The sequence below is a fragment of the Galleria mellonella genome, unplaced genomic scaffold (genome assembly GCF_026898425.1).
Source record: "Galleria mellonella isolate WM207_F2 unplaced genomic scaffold, CSIRO_AGI_GalMel_v1 utg312, whole genome shotgun sequence".
Lineage (NCBI taxonomy): Eukaryota > Metazoa > Arthropoda > Insecta > Lepidoptera > Pyralidae > Galleria > Galleria mellonella.
The window spans coordinates 4110774-4134432 of record NW_026442074.1 but is presented as its reverse complement, the minus strand read 5'-3'; the positions used below and the strand labels follow the sequence as shown (position 1 = coordinate 4134432).

General features: G+C 33.9%; 1 protein-coding gene across 1 annotated transcript in view; it reads left to right on the top strand.

Annotated features, from left to right (window-relative positions):
- The first annotated feature begins 5266 nt into the window (after positions 1–5266).
- LOC113515231 (uncharacterized) overlaps positions 5267–23659 on the top strand; it is a 436442-nt gene continuing 418049 nt past the window's right edge. The window contains exon 1 of the mRNA XM_052895915.1: positions 5267–5597. The gene's annotated coding sequence lies outside the window, so the exon portion shown is untranslated. The remainder of the gene's footprint in view (positions 5598–23659) is intronic.

The window sequence follows — 23659 nt, the reverse complement described above, 5'->3', positions numbered from 1 at the left end:
AATGGGAAGACCGAGGAATAACTACATGGAATAGATAAAGGAAACAGTGGGTGCCATGTGGTATAAGGAGGTCAAAGATATGACATGGGATAGAGCTGGTTGGAAGAAAATGCATGCATTAGTTGTATCGACAAGAGAAAACTCTTAAATTAAAAGAAGAAAGGTATTATTTAGAAAGAAAGAAATATTTTTATTCGAGTAAACTTCTACCACCGATTCTACCATCCGTTTAGCGAAGAGAAGGCAAAAAGCTCGCTATTGTTTTTTTTTTATTTAAACTTCATAACATAATATGAATTTGTGTGAATACAATCTACTAAGCTGTACCAGATCGTGAAAATAAAGTAAATAGAAAATACTCGTAGCATTAGAACAAATTATAAACGAAATCAGTTGCAGTACCCAGTATTCTATCGTGGTTAATTCTCTGATTAATTTGTCACAATGTGTTAACTGTGCCACTGCCATCATCATCCTCACCTATCACCACTTACTGGTACCTTGCTAGCGTAGCGATACCGTAGGTAAGTTTACCATTCCATTTTCCCGCTATAAAAAATATCTCTACCAGTTTCACATAGTGTTCAATAAAATCACCATATTTATTACAGATATTTATGTGAATGTATACATACCATAAATGATTCACAGCATAAACTTCTTATCTCAGGAAAAGGCAAGGATCCGGCGGAACAGGGGAGCCGTGGCGTCCGCGGCTACTTGTGCGAAGCTGCTACTGCTATTTGATTATATTTGCATAAATATAGTATATATTTTTTGTAAAAATATCGACGTGGAGAGTACCGTGATCCAATATAATATGCCGATTTATAAACCACAAAGTCTACGAGTTCAAATTTCTCTAACTTACAACCAATTGTTATAGTGGCAATTTAAATTTGAGGTTATAGAAAATATTAATGGCTAATCAAAATAATCCAAACATAGACTTAGTATAAAGTACTACATATATTTCATAATGTAAGAATCCGAGTTACGGCAGTTTTTTTTTGTGGATAAGAATGGAACGATATCCCCGCATGCGCAGGGGGGAAAGGGATTGTTAGTAATAGGGTCTAACAGCTCCATTGCTAACAATGTATCCTCGCAGGTTGACCTCCACGCGGTTCTCCCTGGAATGGTTTCCAGTTAAAACAGTTAATTCTTGTCAAATTCAACATGGTGGGCCAATTGAACTGCATTCATTCTCACCAATTACCTCTCACTGGTGCTCCGCCAGTGTATACCGATAGCGCAGGCGGGGATACCATTCCATTTTTACTCATTAAAAAAATCCGCCTGTGCTATTGGTATATGCTGGCGAGGAACAAGTGATGATTGGTGAAAATAAAGGCGGGTCAGTTGCCTATCGTGTTACGTTAACCACAAGGGCAACAGAATATAAATACCTTTAACTCCTTCACTAAATCTTATGGCCCTCCTTATCATTATTAATGTTATAAATGTGAAAGTGTGTTTGATCGATTGTTTGATGGTGGCCTCTTCAACGGTTTAACCAATTATTATGAAATTTGATATACACGTACTATGCAGGTATGCAGGGTAAAGGAGGACATAGGCCACTATTTGTCTTGTATGTCGGCCATAAGGACGAAGTTGCGGGTAAAAGCAAGTATCCTATAATGTAAAAACGACCCCTTAGCGTCTCAACGACTTAACCAATCACTATTAAAATTTGTATATATGTATTATATAGGATGGAGATGAACATAATCTGCTTAAGTAAATAAACTTAAGTTAAGGATTTAAAAATTATCACAATGTTATTGTAAAAAGTATCACTTATGACTTCAAATCGATCGATCTAAATTAAAATTTTGTTAAAACTTTTATGTAACGTTGACTTAGACTCAAAAAAATCTAACTTAACACACATTTTATTATTATTTAATTATATTATTCTTTAAGTGAAGCAATAAAGAGTAAATAAATAAATAAATACTTTTTGATTCCTAATTCATTAAAAATAATGCAGTGCTAAAACGTGCATATATAAACAATAATATTATGATTGCCAAATGTAAACAAATCCTGCGAGTATCGTCTTTCGAAAGCAACTACCGTCCATAAATTCTCCTTGGATATTGTCTATGTAAACAAGTTTAGCCACTCGAAAGCTTAGATCTTTGGATGGTGATCCTAGTATCAAAATCGCTCTCCCCTTGATAATGGCAAACGAATCTGTCACCAGATGACTTATCGGCCGTGGCGCAGTAGTGGATACATTGTTTTGCGTAAATAAGGGTTTGGGTTTGATTCCTGGTATGGTAATCTTGTCTGCATTACTAATATACACTGGCGAGGCATAATTGAATGATGATGGGTAAAAATAAAAGCAAGTCAGTTAGCCGATTGTAACAAATTCCATAAGAATTAACCAGGGGGGACCGCGTGGAGATTGTTGATACCCTATCATGATAATCAACAATCTCTTTTTTTCGGCTAAGGCTTGATGCACCGAAATATAGCTCTTCGTTGACTTCGAAACGATAAATAATAATTTGTAACAGTAACATTGCATATTTATTTTTAAATTTTATAATGCTGTTATGTAGTATCATTCTGCACAATGTATTTTATGCTTTGTATAAATAAATAAATAAAATTTACTAAAAAGCTAAAAACTTCTTTATAGATATTAAATAAAGAAATTGTTGCTAAACCTATTTGCCTATTTTATCACTTCTTATGTACTTTTTTATGGCGGGTAGATTAAAGTATGAGAATTACATAATTAAGATATATTAAGTTACAAACTTTTAACCCGCGACTTCGTCCGCGTTATGTGTTACAAATAGTTCTCTCGAGTTATTTGATTAATTTTAAAACGGATAGCTCATGAATTTCGTATGTATACTACGAGTATAATAGAATAATAGCATTGTAGTTTCTATTTTACATATTTGAGCGTCACTAGTATTTACACGTGACTTCGTCCGCGTGTTATGTTCAGAGACATGTTCACTGACCATGATCAAAATTTGTCTATGTTCTTCTCCATCCCACCATGTGTATATTAAATTTCATAGTGATAGGTTAAGCCGTTAAGACGCTAAGAAGTACCAGAGGGAGACTTTGTACAAAAGTCGATTGCTTGGGTACCTCTGTCCCATTCGTGTTTCAAACGTGAAGCAGTTGTGTTTGCATGACTGTGTTTCGGTTTGAAGGGTCCCACCCTTGGCGTGAATTTACTGGGTACAGAGGAATAACATCTGAGGAATGGCAACGCATGGGGGGTATCATGGGCGAAACAGTATACTCTGTTATGTCCATGGTACTTCTCATGTCTATAGGCGACAGTTACCACTTTCCGTCAGGTGGGCCATCAGCTTGATTGCCATTCTAAGTTGTATAAAAAAAAAAAACCAAACAAACTCACTTTCACATTTATAAATATTAGTAAGGAGGCAAGGATAAAGCTATTGTCAATACAACATTTTGATTGTACTATTATGCATGTTTTCGTTTACAGAACAGAAATTGTTGACGATCAGCGTAATAGCTTTCCAGAAGAAGATTTATAGGCCCTGCACACACGTAGAAGTGAAGAATTCAAGTTTGGAAAATTGCGAAAAACACGGTGGACGCATGCGCGCCGCCGTCCAATGTTGTTCTCGAGCCGCGCTGACTGTGCGTGACGGTCGTACTAGAGATGTGTAGGGCTGATCCGTTATCGATATATTTGTATCGATGAAAAATATTTTATGAATTTAAAAAGTTATGAAAAGTACTAACATTTATTTGTGACTTTAAATGCAGAACTGGGATATGGAATGAGCTCCTTGCCCAGGTTTTCCCAAGAGACTACAGCATGGGGTTCTTTAAAAGGGGGATAAAGAGGTTTCGTCAGGCTCGGCAACGCGCCTAATACGGCGCGCGAAATACCCCTGGTATTGCAGGCCATATGCTTGTTTGCCATCTCAGTAGTATAAAAAAAAGTGTTAATCTGGGTAAATAATAGCTTATCTTTTTTATTATTCCAAATACTATGTGTACACCAAATTTCATTTAAAACAGTCGAGTTATTAAGGCCAAGAGGTAAGAAAGAAATAAACAAACTTATAAACTAGTAAGGATTTATATTTTTAGAAAAATACTTGTACTCTTTCAAAAAAAAAAAAGGTATTACAATATGTACTTGACCGGTTTCGCCACTATTTTTCCGACAAGGTCAGTAAAAGTAAATTATAATAAGTAATCGGATAGCCAATAATAGATCTCCATGCATAGTTATTGTATATAAAACAAATGCGTGAGAGGGACAACAGTAAAGTGTATATGTATACATACATTATATTACGAATACATTATATTTAAAAGCTAACACTAGGAATGTAAGCAAATAATATCAATATCATTTATTTGGAATAGTCAGGCTTTCTATAATGGATATCGTTTAGATTTGAACGTATGATCTTTTCTGTCTTTTTTGGTTTAACATATCACTAGACTACGGCGCTCTTACATTTTGATGGTTTTTATACTATAATTCACTTTTAATATCATACAAAATACAGTACGTAATCTATACTTATAATAAATCTGTAGAGAGGTCAATTCTGTACATGAAATATATTTCCAAAATAACTATCAGGGGGTGATTAGTGATCGATACTGATGCCAAAAATGCAATCAGTAAAATTTTTGTCTGTCGGTCTGTATGTTCGTTATAGAAACAAAAACTACTCGACGGATTTTAACGAAACTTGGTACAATTATTCTTCATACTTCTGGGCAGGTTATAGTATACTTTTTATCACGCTATGATCAATAGGAGCAGAGCAGTGAAGGGAAATGTTAAAAATGTCCACCCGTGCGACGCCGGGACGTGTCGCTAGTGAGGAATATAGTAAGTAATTATTCGATCTTAAGAGTCAAGTAGTCGAATTGTTTTTCTTTCTAACAGTCAAATGTATTATAGTAAATGTATTATATTTAAAGGCTGGCAACGCACAAGCAATTCTCGTGTTGCAGGTGTTTATGGGCGACAGTAGGCGTTTTCTATCAGGTGGACCGTCTGCTCGTTTGCCTAAGAAAAAGTATAGGGAATTTCCAATTCAAGTGGTAATGGCAAGAATAAAAAAGGAATGCGTTAGTAATGGGGACTTATCTTTTATTTATGTACCGAAAGGGTGTATTTTATGTCTTTTGATAATAAAATTATTACGGACAATAAAGTCGATGTGTAGGACGTCCCTAATAGAAGATTTCAGCGACGTTCAGTGTGATAAAATGTTTGGGACACGCGGAGGGAAGCGCGCGGGTTCGCGCCCCACTCCCGCCATCGGCAAATTCAAATTTGGTCTCAGATACGGTAGATTAAACGGTACATAAATATATATAGATAAACATATATACTCGTTACGTAGGAAGCTCAAAAAAATTATGTGTTAAATCATATTATTTATTATTAATAAACATATAAATGGAAAACTTTGTACATATATATAAGATATAATTAAATTTGTGTGCAATTCGGGCAGTGTAAGTTTTAAGAAACTGTGAGATATTGAAGAATAAGAGAGTGAAGTACCGATCGGAAAAGACCGTAGTGTTGTATTATGGAGTTGTTTAAGGTAAGTAAAGTTTTAAATTTAAAAATAATATAGTTTTTTTACGGTTTTAAAAACTTTTTTCATGTTTAAAATATTATACTTATAAACCAGTATCCAACTACATAAATGGAATAATTATTATGTATCTTTTATTTAAATATAATTATTGTTAATTGAAAAATATAATTTATATATGCTACTTACTGCTGACACAAACCTTATTATTTTCTATGAAAAATTTATAAAACAATTAAAATTATTTTACTGTGTATACTTTTTAGATCTATGCCTAATTGTATAACGTATGTGATTGCAGTATTAAATAAATGCTCTATCTATGTATGTAAGCTCTATTACACAGATAGAGTATTTATTTGATACTGCTCTATCTAGTAAATACAGTTGCATCAGATTTGTATATGTATATATATTAAGTATAGTACCTGACATTCTCTATCTGCATGAATGCATTATGAATAGCAATTTCCAGATTATGCTTATGTTCTCATACGAGATTCCTTTTCATAAAATTTTAAATTTTGAAGTTGACGACCAACCTGACGATAAGTGGTATCCGTAGCATATATAGATAATGGGCACCATGGGCGTACTGAGTATAATGTGACACGCAGAGAACCCCTTGCCGCACTGCTATCCCTGAGGACTAAAACAGATTTGCATGTACTCTGTCTTCGCCACAGACGGATTGACAGATCACCTTAGAGATATTTGATGGTATAAACGTAATTCATCTGATGTCTGTAATATATATAATGAATAGAATAATGTAAACAATAATAATGGCCACATAAAAATATACAGTCAACAGTAGAAAAAGCACTATTTTTAATCTATAATTTATATGCGATTAACATTACTTATTTAATTATTTATTACTTAATCGAGGGCATGTATGTATGAGTAATATGTATGACAGATAATAATTTATAGGCTAGTCTTCGTTTACCATCAGACGAGCTGTTATGTTTGCAGTATAAAAAAATTTAAATATAAAAATCACTTTGTCATCACAAATAGTGGCATATGCCACTATTTGTGATGACAAAGTGAACTAATTGAACAGATAAATATTATTATTATATGTATAGTAATTTATCTGAGGTACCGCAGGTACTATTCGTAATCTATGATCAGAGGATTGACTATTTTTTATCATAATGTCAAAGAACAGTCAAGGATTTTTTGCAAAAATTGATCTGAGGCAAAGATTAAGAACAGTAACTACGGTTGCGTTCTCTTCCTACGATCTGAGGGTTTTTTTGGGATTTTGTTACGTCATTTTATTTTATCGTCACCATCATTATTATAAAAACTTCCGTGATGTAGAGTGTTCGATCTCAATGCAACCGACTCAATGCAATATAGAAAACTATTAAATTGCTCTAGTCGGGGTACTTTGGGTTGTGCCGTCAGATATCTATTGTTGGTTTACATCCTTACCCTTCGTTAAAGATCGGGAAAATGGTGTCATTATGTGTCTTTGATATTACTTTTTCCTTAAATTGATGTTTTGGATTTTTCATAAGTGCACAGGGTTTTAGAGTTCAACACGTATTGGGAACCCTTTTGCAATGTCAATCGGAAAAGGGACATTTAGGAGCTATCCTCTACGCTACGTCAATAAACGCACCCAAGATCAAGTCACAATAGGCGTAGAAGGTATTGCATAGTTGAGCTATAGATAGTGATTTATGGGGATTTACGTATGAAATAGACTACTGAGAGATTAGACGTTTGTTGTAATCGGCAAATCCGGCAGATAGGCAACTATAGTGTAAACTCAGTGCTGGAACATATTAAGCCTAGTTTGGACTGCTTTAGTAATTTACTCAAGTGAGTATTAACTGCCAAACTTGTCTAAATTATAAAATTTTAGTTTTTTATTATTATTCATAATGGGATAACTTCATGACAGGTACCTAAGAGTAATTGGTTATAACTTTGTCAATTATAGACATGAACATCATAATGAACATCTTCATGGAGGTGACAGATTTCAAAGTAACGCCCACTTCTCATGCGTAATCATACCAGAGAGCAAAACGTACGTATTTAATGTCTTTGCCATGATTTACTCTTGAAACTGAAACAGAGCTATGTGGACAGCTGTTTATTGCTAGAAACATGAGTTGGAGATATTAATGCACAAGAATTTTCTCTAAACTATCCTTTTTAGTCTAATCTTTTAATCTTTTTATGCAACTTGGAATAGCAAACAAGCTGACGACCCATCTGATGGAAAGTGATTATAGACATGAACAGTACCATGGTGGATATGATACAATTTGGTGGATATCAGTTGAATCGAGTATTTTTTACTAAATTACTCGCTATTTTATTAAATTAAGTAGACTTTACTACAATTTAAAGATGTAATTGCTTTGATCGGCCATAGTCGAGATTGTTATGTCGAATGAAATTAGATAACGAACAACACAAACAACTCACAATACCCGATCCATTTCAGATAAGTTCGTTTCATTAAACGAAATCGAAAAGTAACCGAAATCTTACTCATACCTACACGTCTCCTATTACTTTTTCCGCCAAATCAAATATTGGGATCCGAAAATATAGTTAGAATACTTTCAGTTACACCAACGAAGCAAAGTGTGAAATATGAGTGATTCAATTGATTTTACTTTTTAAACCCCGTTCATCCTTTGATGGATACGAGCACTCACGCTTCGTTTGCACCGTCCGTTAAACATACATGACGAAACTACCTACTCAATATGTGAAAGAACGTACAATATGACTCTTAAAACAAAATATTGGGTAGGTATGTTGTTGTAGGGTCGGTCTTTCTGCTGGGGTTAAGTCGATTTGTGAATCGTTCACCTTGTTTGACTTTTACGATGATTGAATGTAGTGGATGAAGCTAGATATATAAGGTTAAAGGTCATTGCCATTATGTTCTGTACTCTGTCTATTTCTTAGGTGATTTGGCCTGGAAATAAATAACCTTTTAATAAATGAGTCCTTAGATAACCCATTGTTATGAAGTGATTTGGTTTTATATCTATGAGTATGAATGAAGGATTGATTCTTAATTTGTTTGGCGATATGCCCAATGTTTGAAAGCGATAATGTTCTATACATTGAGCGGAGTTACTTACAGTTTTTTACTTTTAATCTTTTGTCCTCTGCCCGAAGGTTCTCTGGCAATATTGCTTTAAGCGTTAGGATCGCCTTAATTGGACTTTACTGGATCGTTGTAATTATTGTTCATTAGCTATACTTGTGTGGCGAGTAGGTATTGTATTTTAATGTATTTTTTAAGTTACATTGTTTACAATTATTAAGTTAACACTAAATGTAGTTTATTTGACATTACCTTTTCGTTTGCTACCACGTAAGCGTCGATTTCGAAAGTGGGAAAACCAATAAACTGTATCACTTCTAGACGGCGTATCAAGATAAAACATATATTAGATTTAAAGTTACACTTTCAAGAATACAAGTATGAAACTGCATCCAATTTGGTGCAGTAGTTTTTGTGTGATGTCGAAACAAACATACAAATACACAAATATACAAAGACACAATGTTTAAAAAAATATGGTTTTGTCTTCTATTACTTTTGTTTAGATCCGTTAATATAATTTTTTATATTAATATTTTTTTAGTATTGTATATACATCGTCTGGTTGTGATTTTATTATATTAATTAGTAAGATGATTTATTTTTATTCGAGTGAAATAAAAAAGAAAGATATTTCTCAGTTGTAGATATAGGTACGTTGTTTTCTATATTTGGTATAATTGATGAATTTACGATATAATTTTCGTAAATATGTAATAGTGTATAAATTAAAGAAGTAGGTACCTTTTTTTTTTTTTTTTTTACAACACAGGGGGCAAACGAACATGCGGCTCACCTGATGGTAAGTGACTACCGCCGCCCATGATCACCCACAACACCAGCGGCATTGCAGGTGTGCTGCCGGCCTTTTAAAAAGGAATATACTCTTTTCTTGAAGGTTATGTTGTCGTATCGGTTCGGAAATACTGCTGCTGGAAGTTGATTCCAAAGAATGGTTGTGCGTGGAAGAAAGTGCCTTGAAAAACGCATGGTGGAAGACCGCCACTCGTCCAGATGATTGGGATGAAACTTTAGTTTGTGGCGGGTTGTACGGTGGTGAAAATCAGCAGCAGGTATCAATCCGAACAATTCCTCAGAACACTCCCCATGATAAATTCGGTAGAAGATGCACAGAGATGCAACATCTCTGCGCAGTTTCAGTGGGTCGAGTCGGACAGTAAGGCGTTGACTATCGATAATTCGAGCCGCCCGACTTTGAATGCGGTCTAACGGAAGGAGTTGGTACTGTGGCGCTCCTGCCCACAGGTGAGAACAGTATTCCATATGCGGCCTGACTTGGGCTTTATATAATTTCAGGCGGTGTTCTGGCATGAAATATCGTCTCACCCTATTGAGTACTCCTAACTTTTTGGAAGCTATCTTAGCCTTCTCCTCCAGATGACCGCAAAGCTAACCTACCTACGCTACCTTACCTAACTAAAGCTAACTTACCTAGCTAAGATAAAGAGATCTTTGTGTTATATGGTATATTACTTTTTTAAAATGATTATTAGTCACTGTAATGGTTAATGTTAGGTATAAGTACATCAGGTATAGGTACGTCACAGGTATTTTTTATTTAAAATATATTTTTACGATTACACTGTTCTAAGATGTATTTTAGTAGATTTTTTTTTATTAATAGTGAACAATGCACTCAATCTATTTTTTTTATTTGTCCTTCATTTATTTTTAAATTAAATAAGTTCTTAATTAGCTTATGAAAATCGGATTTTTATTAATGTAACTTACAAATAAGGTAAATCATTTGTGAACATTATTCCAATGAGTTAAAAGGTGGACCCTAGCAACAAACCGTGATTTATAACTTCATGCAGACAAAGTTACCTAATATAATGAGCAGGTATAAAGACGGATATTATAACATATTTAAAACGGATTTACGATACTCATTAATAAGGATTTAGTCTAATGGCGAAGTTGCAACATAATATTATTAAGTAATTTAACAAATTGCAAAAAGAATGGCTAAAATCGGTTCGGACTTGGCGACTTCGAGTAATTAACTTAATGCATGCTATTTTAAATATGGCAAAAAACTTGGTAGTAAATAATTTGCCTTATTCCTCTGTCCTTCATTGTTACATGTTATCCTTGTGGAAAATTTCATTTAACTGGTTTAGTTGTTTAGTCATGTAAACATATTAAACAAACTGATTGGAGACTTTGCTTTAGTAAGGATATAGTGTAGGGATAGATTAGATTAATCTTAGATAAGTCCAGATTTATACGGGCATAGTTTGTCTCCACAAATAACATATTTGTCTTTCACAGTGACTTATGTTGTAAATGCTCAACCACAAACTAGATGGCGTTCTCGTGATTTTAAAACCACATCATATAATGGAATATTCTAAGGTACTCTAGTTAGAGGCTGTTAGGGTGCAGGGTACCCTTTGTGGGCATTGTCATTAAGGCTAGTGGCTTTTGATAAATTGAGAGCTGTCAATGGTACCTACAGATAACTTTGTGGAAAGCAACGGGAAGGTCAACACTAATTAATATAAGTAAAACTAACTATGTATGTAACTTTATAATTAGTATATTTGTCTTAAGCAAAAAAAAAAAATAATCAAAGGAGGCGAGGTTTTAAAATCGATTGTATTTTTTATGTTTATTACCTCGCTGTTTGAAATATTTTTTTTTATTTAATAGGATATAAATATTTTTAGATTGCCGTATGGTCCCGGCATAGAAAGGGCCACCCCTTCCTTTCTCATCGTTGTTGGAAGAGGTTATTAAGACAATGGTTGAGAAATAGTCAGCAGAGTCCTTTTTAAAACTTTACCAAAACCTAACTGCGGTTGCCAACCCGCCTGCCAAGCGTGGCAACTACTGGCAAAACCCCCCAATGGGGGGAGGCCTATGTTCTACTCTGGACAGTTAACGGCTGATATGATCATTGACATCATTGTATTGTATTATTTTTTTTGTAGATAAATGATATAGGACATATAAAAAGATTTACTATACAATGGCGGATTTATCAATAGAGGGATCTCATACATTCAACCTTCGAGAAGCCAAAAGAAAACTACAGAAAGTTCGAGAGTAAAAATTGTCATTATCATCATTAGACAGTTAAAGGCTGATATAATTATGATGAACTGTCCACTGTTGAACTCCTATCCCTTGATGGGTTTTGCTAAGCGTGGTAACTACTGCCACGCTTGGCAAAACCCATCAAGGGATAGGAGTTGGATAGGAGGTGCAGGCCGGTTGGCTGATACGATGATGATGATTTTCAGATTGGTTCCATAAAAAAATCATTAAAATCGTTTCAGAAGTTTCATTTTTAAAGCAAAATAACTGGTTTTGTCAGAATTGAAGTCGTATTTTTTTTAGCAATTAATCTGTTATTACGTCCATCAGTTTCTAGTTTTTTAATTAGTACATTAAAAAAATATATTTTTTTAATCTGCAGCTTCATCACTATTTAGTATCTACAATAGATACTTATTTATTTCAGAAACAATTCCCAATATTATGAATAACACCTAACCGTTTCCTTTGGACTTATTAGGGATGTAATGAAACCACTGTGTTACTGAAACTAAGTACTGAGGAAATTCAGTCGAAACTTTATGGATACATAAAACTCTCTCTTTATGTAACTCGCCTGGTTATCCTAACGCGTATTTCAAAGTAAAACCTATGCTTGTTAGTAAAATACCACATTTTACTAATACTTAGTGCAAACACTGATAAATATTCAAGTTTATTCAAAAAGAAATGTGGTTTACAGAATTGCTTAATTTATGGTCCCCCATATAGACTGCATCTGTGTCTGCGTGGTGTTTTTCTATTCTCTGTAAGGAAGGTACGTTAGGTTTTTTTTTAATGGATGATAATGATATAAAATGCCCTGAACGGTATATGCTGGCGGGGCACCAGTGCGGGGATAGTAGGTGAGAATGAAAAGGCAGGTCAGATAGCCCATTGTGATGAAATACACCTGGAATTCAGCATGATGGTTTCCATGGGGACCACGTGGAGGCCTTTTTTTATAGGTAACCCCACCCGCGCTATCGGTATACACCGGCGGGGCACCAGTGAAGGATGATAGGTGAGGATGAAACAGGTTAGTTAGCCCATCGTGACGAATTCAATGAGAATTGTTCACCATGGTTTCCAGGGGGAACCAAGTGGAACTTGACCTGATAGGGCATATTGCTAGAAATGGGGTTGTCAAACTCCATTACTAACAATTCCTTTCCCCCCACCACGTGGAGGTCGACAGTGTATATTGTTAGCAATGGGATTAGTAGTTCATATTACTAACAATCCCTTCCCCCCGGTAGGTTTTTTTTTAAAAGTGAAAATGGAATTGTAACCTCGCCTGCGCTATCGGTGTATGCTGACAGGGTACCAATGATAAATGATAGGTGAGGATAAAAGCAGGTCAGTTAGCCCATCGTGAAGAATTCAACAAGACTTAACCACGTTGGTTTCCAGGGGGAACCGCGTAGTGGTCGACCTGATAGGGTATATTGCTAGTAATGGAACTGTTAGAATCCATTACTAACGAGCCATACAAACACAAATGCTACGCGGTAGAAACACGAATGGGACAGAGGTACCCAAAGAAATGACTTTTGTACAAAGTCTCCCTCTAGTAATATATAACATAGCTATAGTTTTGATAGTTATTGTCAATAGGGGTATTCAAATAATTTGATTTACCGTTTAATAATTTAATTGACTTACCTACACGGATCACGGAGTTGTCAACGAAGGGGAGGTTTCTAGAATGGTTGCGGTATAGTTAGAGAATAACGCTTGAAATGTTGACACAGTGTTCTTCCGCTTTATATTTCTGTAATATCTAATTACTCTTATCAACCTCGATATTGATTCGAACAGTCAACTTGGAAAGTAGAATAGAATAGAATAGAAATATTTAGTTACCATACTTTAGACATTATTGCACTTTGTGCCATTTATAAAATTACCAGAGGGAGACTTTGTACAAAAGTCGATTGCTTGGGTACCTCTGTCCCATTCGTGTTTCAACCGTGAAGCAGCTGTGTTTGTATGGCTGTGTTTCGGTTTGAAGGGTGGGATATGGCGTGAAGTTACTGGGTACAGAGGAATAACATCTGAGTCCTCAGGAATGGCAACGCATGGGGGGTATCATGGGCGAAACAGTACCTATACTCTGTCATGTCCATGGTACTGCTCATGTCTATAGGCGACGGTTACCACTTTCCATCAGGTGGATCGTCAGCATGTTTGCCATTCTAAGTTGTATAAAAAAAAAAGAAATAAATAAATATGGTTAATTGTAATGAGAAGTGATAGAAAAGGCGGCCTTATTCCTAAACAATCTTTCCATTAAAATTTCTTCACATTAAAATTTACTAATAAATACATTTATTATTTTTGTAATATGGGCAATAAGGTGTAAAATAAATAATTGTTGTTATTTGCTGAGAAGAAACCGCTAGAAACCAATCAGTTTTCAATTTACTTATGTATAAAGTTATTTATACATATATAATATAATGTATATGTAGTAACATTGTAGTGTAGTACATAAAATTAAAATTTTTAGCTATAAAATGATTCCAAAAGAGCCATGTAAGTAGTTTTAGTTAATTTTCATTTTTTATTTTTATACAACTTAGAATGGCAAACAAGCTGACGGCCCACCTGATGGAAAGTGGTAACCGTCGCCTATAGACATGAGCAGTACTATGGACATAACAGAGTATACTGTTTTACCCATGATACCCCCATGCGTTGCCATCCCTGAGGATTCAGGTGTTATTCCTCTGAACCCAGTAAATTCACGTCATATCCCACCCTTCAAACCGAAACACAGCCATGCAAACACAACTCCTTCACGGTTGAAACACGAATGGGACAGAGGTACCCAAGCAATCGACTTTTGTACAAAGTTTCCCTCTGTGTTGAAAACGTTTAGAGAAATAAAATTTAGTAGAATGATGGCGGTAGACTAGTCCCCTGCTATGTTGGATTTTAATATACTCGGCGAAATGTGGGCATGACAACCCCACACACAACGGTAACAGTCGACATATGCATATGACAACCTCTATGAAGAAATATAGTCATGAACCATAGAAAGCAGTACCATAGAACTGTTATTAGCGTATGATTTAACCCTTCTTTGCATATTTTTTTATTGGTGAAATAAATCAAGGTGATATAATTCATGTTCAAAATTAAAGGAAAAATGGTTAAAAAAATAAATTTGACAGCTATGTTTTTTTTTCTGCAATGGACATTAAAAAGGTATCCAGACACGATCAACTTAATGTGAACTTGTTCTTTTATATAATTTTTAGAAATTACCACCATTATGCAAAGAAGGGTTAACAAATACATTTGTAAAACTGGGTTATGGAACGAGCTCCCGTCTTCGGTTTCTCTTTATAATATAATATGGGAAATTTCTAAAATCGTGCCTACAAACATTTAAAAGGCGGGCAAGGCACAATTGGCTGGTGTTGCTGGTGTGTGACGCACAAGCAGCTTCTCGTGTTGCAGGTGTTCATAGGTGACGGTAGTTGCTTTCCATTAGGTGGGCGGTCTGCTCCTTTGCCTCCTTAAGAATAAAAAAAAATAGCAAAAGAATGACATCACTGAACAAACAAACAAATTAAAAATGTATCATCTTATCGCGATGTATAATAGTGACGTGTTTACCTAACACCCTTCACTGGTGCCGCACCAGTATATAGCGATAGCGATAGCGAAAAAAAATCTTTACACTAAACTGTAATTTCTAGAGGAATCCTCGAAAAAACTAAAACGGATATGTTAATAAACTACTAGAGTCGTCTGCATATTCTTGGCACTATTTTCTAACCATACCTCTTCACAAAGCATCCCCGAGCTCATTTAAATCCGAGCGGAGTAATTTTGGAGCGGGTAGTAATCTTCAGCACGCGATCTCGTAAACATCCAGTTGTTCCCTTTTTATTGCCCGTCCATAAAGGCTCACGACTAATTGCATTCCAACCAATTACGCGTTGAATGCTGTCAGTCGCCCGTCTTCGAAACTTGGCGACCGCTATATTGCGAATTTGCGTGGGTGTTTATTTTTTAGATGCTTTTTTTTAATGAAATTAGAATTTTGTCCTGCTGTCTGCCTGTCTTGTCTCAATGTTGGTCTTCTTGGAATGCTATTTATAACAGCATCCAGCCATAATAATTGTTAAGGTATTTTACAAAGAATTATTTGTGATATTTTGTGATAAAGTTTTTAATTTGAAATAAAACGAATACTATATTAACAAATAGCATAAATAAAAAAAGGCATTCATGCTTTTAATTTTGGACATCTTAAAAAAATGTCTATTATTTTTTTACCTCTTTTTCTTTCTTTATTTTTATAGTGCTTTATTTGACTTTATTACCTTCATTTAGGTACACCATATCTACTATATTGATATATCAGATATGTCGTAAACCTCGACCTATTTACGAGAAATTGAACGTACCTATTACGTACGTGATGCGTGCATTGCAATCGGAAATTATGGTGGTTGTCTATAGCTTGCACATGTATTATATGTCGTAAAATGTTAGTGTTTGTTACATGTAAAATACATTATAATATTTTTTGTTCATATAAAAATATTTGAAATGAAATGAAATTTTATTTGTCATGTGTCCTTTGGGATTTGTGAGTGACAGACTATCTGATTTGTTCACGCACAGCTGAAGTCACTGGGGCTAAAAATTTATAAATATCTATAGATTTCTAGCCTTAGGTTACATAAGGTTCTTTTGTGACACGAGCATCTACTAAAATAGAATATCCTGGAACTCTCTAGAGATGAGTTCGCGTGGGCGATGTCGCAGTAAACAGTTTTCATTGTATGCTATTCATGGGAATTTAAATGATACTTCACTTATATTCCTTTATCGTTAGATTTATGTTCAACGGACATAACACCATATTATTATAAAGTAGTAAATAAATCTTATAGAATTCTAGTAAAAAGAGAGCTGTTTCTCTATAAATGTTTTGCACAAACACTTTTTTACTTTTGCGTGAGTAGATTTCATTTATTGATAATTCCTAGACTTAGCATTCTTTAGTATTTGTATATGCATAAATAAGAACATCAAACGGTCATAGTTAAGTGTTATTTAGAATACTGATAAAAGATGTTGTATGTCAAAAACATTACGTGTCAGGAGTTAGGACATACATTGATGATCATTTTTCAAACGATTTCAGAAAGAAGGAGGTTTTAAATTCAGTTTTTTTTTATGTTTGTTGCCTCATAACTCCGTCTGTTTTAAATCGATTTGGAGAACTTTTTTTTATCAGAAAGGATATACTTATAGATTGGTCTCATAGAAATGTTATCAGAATTGGTCCAATAGTTTAGTTTTGAGATCAACGTAACTGGTTTTGTCGCAATTAAAGTCGGCATTTTGAGAGACACAATCTTTAATTATTAACAGTCTATGCTTTATCTACTTGTTTATGATTTAGAAATTAGAAGTCTTGACCATAATCGTTAATGGAATAGTAAAATATTTTCTATTTATAGTATCGATTTCTGATCAAAACTATCTTAAGCGGAATAATCTCTAGAATAATAATAAATTATTAACTCTAACTTCTCACTAAGTTGATGAGCAATTTCTCGTCGGGATTGCCCCAGGATTCGATTCTCTGATTCCCTACGAGGGATTATACTTCGTTAACTTGCTTGGAACTTTGTCGAATACTTCTTTAATAACACAATAAAAGCATTGTGCGTTGTTTGCCGTCTCTGCGAGTTATTGAAAAATGTCGTTCAGTTCTGCAAAACTTTCCTCGTGTTAAGAGAACTTGCAGTCTTAGTGTTGTCTCTGACATTAGGTTTCTTACTGCACTTTTGCTCTTTGTGTAGTTTCCTTTTATTACTTTCATACCTGATACAATACAATATTTATATTGAACACGTAGAAATCTTTGGCATTTAACAATATCGTTCCTTATGTTACTAATCCTACTAATATTATAAATGTGAAAGTAAAGATTTTTGGAATTTTGCACGTTTGCTATTCACGTTTCATCGACTGAATGGATTTAAATTAATTTTGGTATACAGTCAAGTTATATACTAACTTATAAATAAATATAATACATAAGAGACTTTATGTTTTCACTCACAGAAAAAGTCATGTGAATTTAATTTGGTACACACCGTCATGGATGCTTATTATATGAGTATATATATATACTTTTGTATATACATATATCTAGTGATACTTTAGGAATACAAAGAAGAACAGACATGAATTACAATTTACACTTTTCAAGCAAAGAATATTTTTTACATGTTTATGAATTTGCTTAAATACAAACTAGACCTTAAGTAAAACTTAACTAGACCTTAGGTTAGATTTACATAAAAGAAATGCATATTGTATGGCTATTAAAGTTTACAATCATCTACCAAATTACATTAGAGAAATAACAGCTCATATAGTGTTTAAACATAAACTAAGGAATTGGCTGTTATGTAATCATTTTTATACCATCAATGAATATTTAACTAAAAAAAACAAATGTACCTGACAGTCTGTACTGGAGATGTGATTGCTACTTTGGCTCTTATGTTTTCTTTTCTATTTACTGTAATAAATTATGTCTGTGTTACATAGTATGACTAATAAGGGGAAATATAATGTAGAATTATGTAAATTTTTCATATTCTTAATAATTTGCGCGCCGACATAGAGGCAGAATGTATACGGGAAATGTAAACCTCTTTCATCGAAAACTACCTACATTCTAGCAAAATAAACTCATTTCATTTCATTTCATTTCATAACGATTAAATAGCAGTATTTAGAAACAACCTATAATTTGTTTCAATATAACTAAACGAAAATGTAAATAAATAATTGACCCGACCATAGACAGTCAGCTGATGTCCAAAAGTAGTTCAAACATAAAATCGATTAGTTGATTGAATGTTTCCATTTATTTAGAATTTTATTTATTTTATTTAGAATAATAAAAATTTAATTTTATTTAGAATGTTCCTGTGACAATTTCAATACTACTCGGTTACATTTTTATTAAATTCCTTTAAAACAGAATACTACAAGTGAATATTAGTTCCACTACTAGATATTTGTGAATGTCCGATAAAAGACTTACATCCAATTTTAACTGCGATAAATTACTGCAAGTGACACTATAATGTTATACTTGATTCTAGAGAATATGTAGTGAAACAATATAATTGCTTCTCGTGTCTGTTTCAATTAGTTCGCTCGCGGGCAACTCTCGTATAAACATTGTAGAAACACTGGTCCTTTGTTGGGAATTTCACAGTAGACACAGTATGTAATCGATGCTTATTAATTTCGAACAACTTTACGAAATCCTTTTATATATATATATATATATATATATATATATATATATATATATATATATATATACGTTATGCGCCGTACTCTTCTTAAAGAAGATTTATCAATGAAATAGAAAAAATTGTTATTAGTTCGATGTTGGCGCTTCGAACAGTTACATTCTATTTTTCATTCTGAAGTATTTACTAATATTATGATTGTAAAATTGGGTTTATTTGATACTTCTTGGTGTCTTGACTGTCAATCTAATACCATACCAATACACAGTATTTGAAATCTATGTATCGGTGTGGTACTCTCTAAACTTATAAAAATTTGATTTGAATTCATAGTAAAATCTTTATTCTAAAGTCCAATATAAATTAAGTTTGTACGATTTAAGTAAATATTATTATAAAATTAGTTTATGACAGCCCATAAAACAGTACTGTCGTGAAACTATCAAATTAAAATATTAGTCGATTGCTTGAGTACCTCGGTCCCATTCGTGTTTCAACCGTGAAGCAGTTGTGTTTGCATGGCTGTGTTTCGGTTTGAAGGGTGGGATATGGCGTGAATTTACTGGGTACAGAGGAATAACACCTGTGTCCTCAAGAATGGCAATGCATGGGGAGTATCATGGGCGAAACAGTATACTCTGTTATGTCCATGGTACTGCTCATGTCTATAGGCGACGGTTACCACTTTCCATCAGGTGGGTCGTCAGCTTGTTTGCCATTCTAAATTGTATAAAAAAAAAGATATATTAAAGTTGACCCATACTCAATTTTCTATTCCAGTTATTATGTAATTATAAAATGTAAATCGAAGTGAAGTGATTGTCTTGTTGACTTTGTTGAGCAGCGGTCGATTACATACGAGTACATCGTTATAGGACAGAATTACCCATCCATGCAAATACTTTTGGTATAAAATTTATATCTGGTATAGAGGATGATTCATAAAACTACAAAATAGCTTATAAGACATTTTTACATTGATATATATTATGCGGTTATATATGGATAACTCCAGTTAGCTAAATACCACAGAAATATTCATATGTCATTATAACTGCCCCATTGATGCAGACAATAATATTTTTCAACAACAATATGGGCGCCGAATTGACCTACTGAAGAATTGGGGCACCCAACTATATTAAATCAAGCATACTGTTCATCACAAAACTAATATGACCAGTTCATCTGAGTTAGGTCAGTTTGGATGGGTCTGATATATGCTTATAATTTGACTGGTGCCTGATGTTATGAATTGGGGCTCGTATTTTTTTATTTCCGTTTCTAAGTTATGGAAACGAAGGAAAATAGTCTTAACGGATATTTTAGTATCCAAAGGCGTTATGCCATACAAATAGTTTATATGACAATTTTTATTATCTGGTGAATATTATAAAGGTTAGCACCTAGTGGAACTTAAAACAATAATACTTCTTTCTTTTAAAAGTTTCCTCTTGTCGGTAACTAATTAAAACGTTTTTCTTTAATCAGGTCTATTAGATAAGGTCTTTCCAGGTCATATTCTTGTCCTATATAACATGTCGGAACTACGAGTAGCTTTCCCCCTTTATCTAATTTATGTATAATTGTTTCTCGGTTATGCCGTTACTTTTTTATTTTTGGTATAATCTTCATGAAGTCGTCGTATAAGGCGACCTTGCATTTTGTTTTTCTATTATATATTGTTTTACTAATTAAAATTTGTCCTTCTCTCATTCACTCTTTTCAGGCCTTTCTCGTTTATCACTTTTATGTCCAGCATATAATTTTTATTCTCCCCCGTGTCCACATTTTAAATGTGTCAAGCATCTTTCTTTCTTTTTGCGTTGTCCATGTTTTGTACCCATATAATGCTATATTCCAAATGTAAGTTTTTAAAGACTTATTTAATTGCACTGTAGCTTAATTCTATATATAATGATAATTTTTGAAGTCCATTTATTGTTATTTCAAGTTAATGGATAAATATTATCGAGACAAAAAAGTTAGTAAGTAAAATATAGTGTAAGTTGGATATTTTGCGTTTTTTCATTAATATTCTGTTTTAAAATGATTGTTATGTGAGTAACAATCTGATTATATCTGATTATTATAATAAAAGAACTATAATTGAATAAAAGAGATGTAATATACGTATGTAAAAAATATTGCGAATCTCTTTTGTAATTTAAATATCTCGTGGGAAATCTAAAAACGAGATTAAAAAACAAAAGGTCCTTTTATGAACACTCACGCCTAAAATGAGCTCACAAAAGTGTAAATTTATTGTGATAAGAGGCAAAGTTGAAACGAAGTAGAACTTTTGACATGCGGAAAAGTATAAAAATAAATCTGCATTTATTAATTTGCTGGGAAGTATAAAGTTATTGCACCACTTAGGGCGCTGTGGAGTTTCATCCGTGTAGTACGATGGAGAGGAATAGTTTATAAGTGGATTTATAAAACATTTTATTACTGACTCTTAATAATTGTACTCTTTTTAAATGTAATAGAGAATACAGAGATTGTTTTAACGATAAGACCGCCAATAAAATGAAAATATTTCATGAGTGGTATAACATCATTTCGGCCATTATGTGTCCTCGGTTGAACATAGGCGTCACCCATAGACTGCCATAAAAAACGGCTCTGAGTTCTACCGCTTAATTCAGAATGTATGTTCCGGTGAGAAGAATGGGCAAAAAACTCACTTGATGATTAAAATGTAATAAAATGTATGTAACTGTTATGTAATAAAATACAGTATGTGTATATTATATCTGTATCATACTGACTGCATCGTCTACGTAATTTACACCAGAAATTTGAAAGTGATCCAATTATGTATTAATGTGTATTTTTTATTATTTAGCTCTTCTACTATTTTTTTAAATAAATAATATGGATATTTGGAATGAATTGGAATGAAAATATGTATGAAATGTTTAGAAGATTGTGGCGAGTTTGTTGATTATCTACATACATACATGTCTGTCACACCTGTCTCCGATTAGGGTAAGCAGAAACAATGGAACGTCAAATGTTTCGATTTAACAAACCTCTTTCGCTTCTTTCACATTCATCAATCTTTTCATACACACTCGCCGGCTACAGGTACTTTTAATTTGGCCCTTCTTCAGCACGTCGCCTACTTGATCGACATATCCGTCTACGGGGGCTCTTACCGACATCTCCATTCATTATCGCTTGATAAATCTCTTTCGTAATTCTTCTTTCATCCATCTTCTCCAAATGGCCAAACCAAAATTAGCCAAAATTTATTAAAAACTATAACAATAAGCAAACTATAACTGAAAAATAATATGTTGCTTGTTTTAAAACGCGTTAAGTAGAGATAAGTTTAAGAGTAATTTTTTTTATTCAATTCACTTGAATGAGTACCTGATACCTAAGCATCCGATAATCTTTATAATTTTTCACATTTATAATAGTAGGATCCATCCATCCATCCATCCTAAAGTGGGAGTTCATTAATCACGTGAGTTTAACATGGGAGAAGGGGGGGGGGGTATTACCTGCTTTATACTAAATCTTATTTAAAGATAGCGAAGCGGGTGGGAGAAGGGATCAATGTAAATCCCACATCAAATTTTTATTCTTATCCCATTTCAGACTAGCGATTCATTCCGGCTTCGCATGGTATTTTTGTAAGTAAAATACAGTTAATGTTACTTGCTGATAGGGGAGCAAAAAATTCTTTCACTTACAAAAAGTAGGTTATTTATTTCTTAGTTTATTTAATTCAAATCAAATCTTTTCTCCTTGTGATAGTCGTATATATATTAGGCCATGTAGTGTTGTTTTTGAGTTGCTTAAACTTAAATAACCTGCCGAGGTTTTCCCAAGAGACTACAGCATGGGGTTCTTCAAAAGGGGGGTATAGAGGCAACACGCGCGTAATACCTCTGGTATTGCAGGCGTTCATAGGCTACGGTATCCGCTTACCATCAGGTGGGCCGTATGCTTGTTTGCCACCTCAGTGGTATAAAAAAATAATAAACGGTATCTTTTTTCATACACTAAAACAATTAATTATGCTTTAAAGTTCCGCTATCTTTTACGTTTAATAGTGACCTTATTGTTTAATATACTCCGTTGAGTTGACCTTCACACGTTCCCCCTTATAAACCATCGTTTTTAATTACTGCTGAAAATTTCAAGATGGCCTAACTGATTTCACTTAATTTTACTATTTTTTTTAATGGATGAAGAGGTAACCCCGCCGGTGCTAACGGTATATGTTGTCAAGGCACCAGTCAGGGATGGGCGGAAGGGATTGTTAGTAATGAAGAGGTTAGTCCTCATTGCTATCAATATACTCTATTAGGTCGACCTCTACGCGGTTCCCCCGGGAACTATCGTGATTAATTTATCGTCGAATTCGTCACGATGGGCTAATTGACCTGCCTTTTCATCCTCACCTATCACCTCTCACTGGTGCCCTACCAGTATATACCGTTAGCGCACGCGGAGTTAACATACTATTTTCACCCATTAAGAAAACACCAGTGAAGAATGATAGGTGAGAATGAAAAGGCAGGTCAGTTAACCTATCGTGATGAATACTCCTGTAATTCAGCACGATGCTTACCAGGGGTATT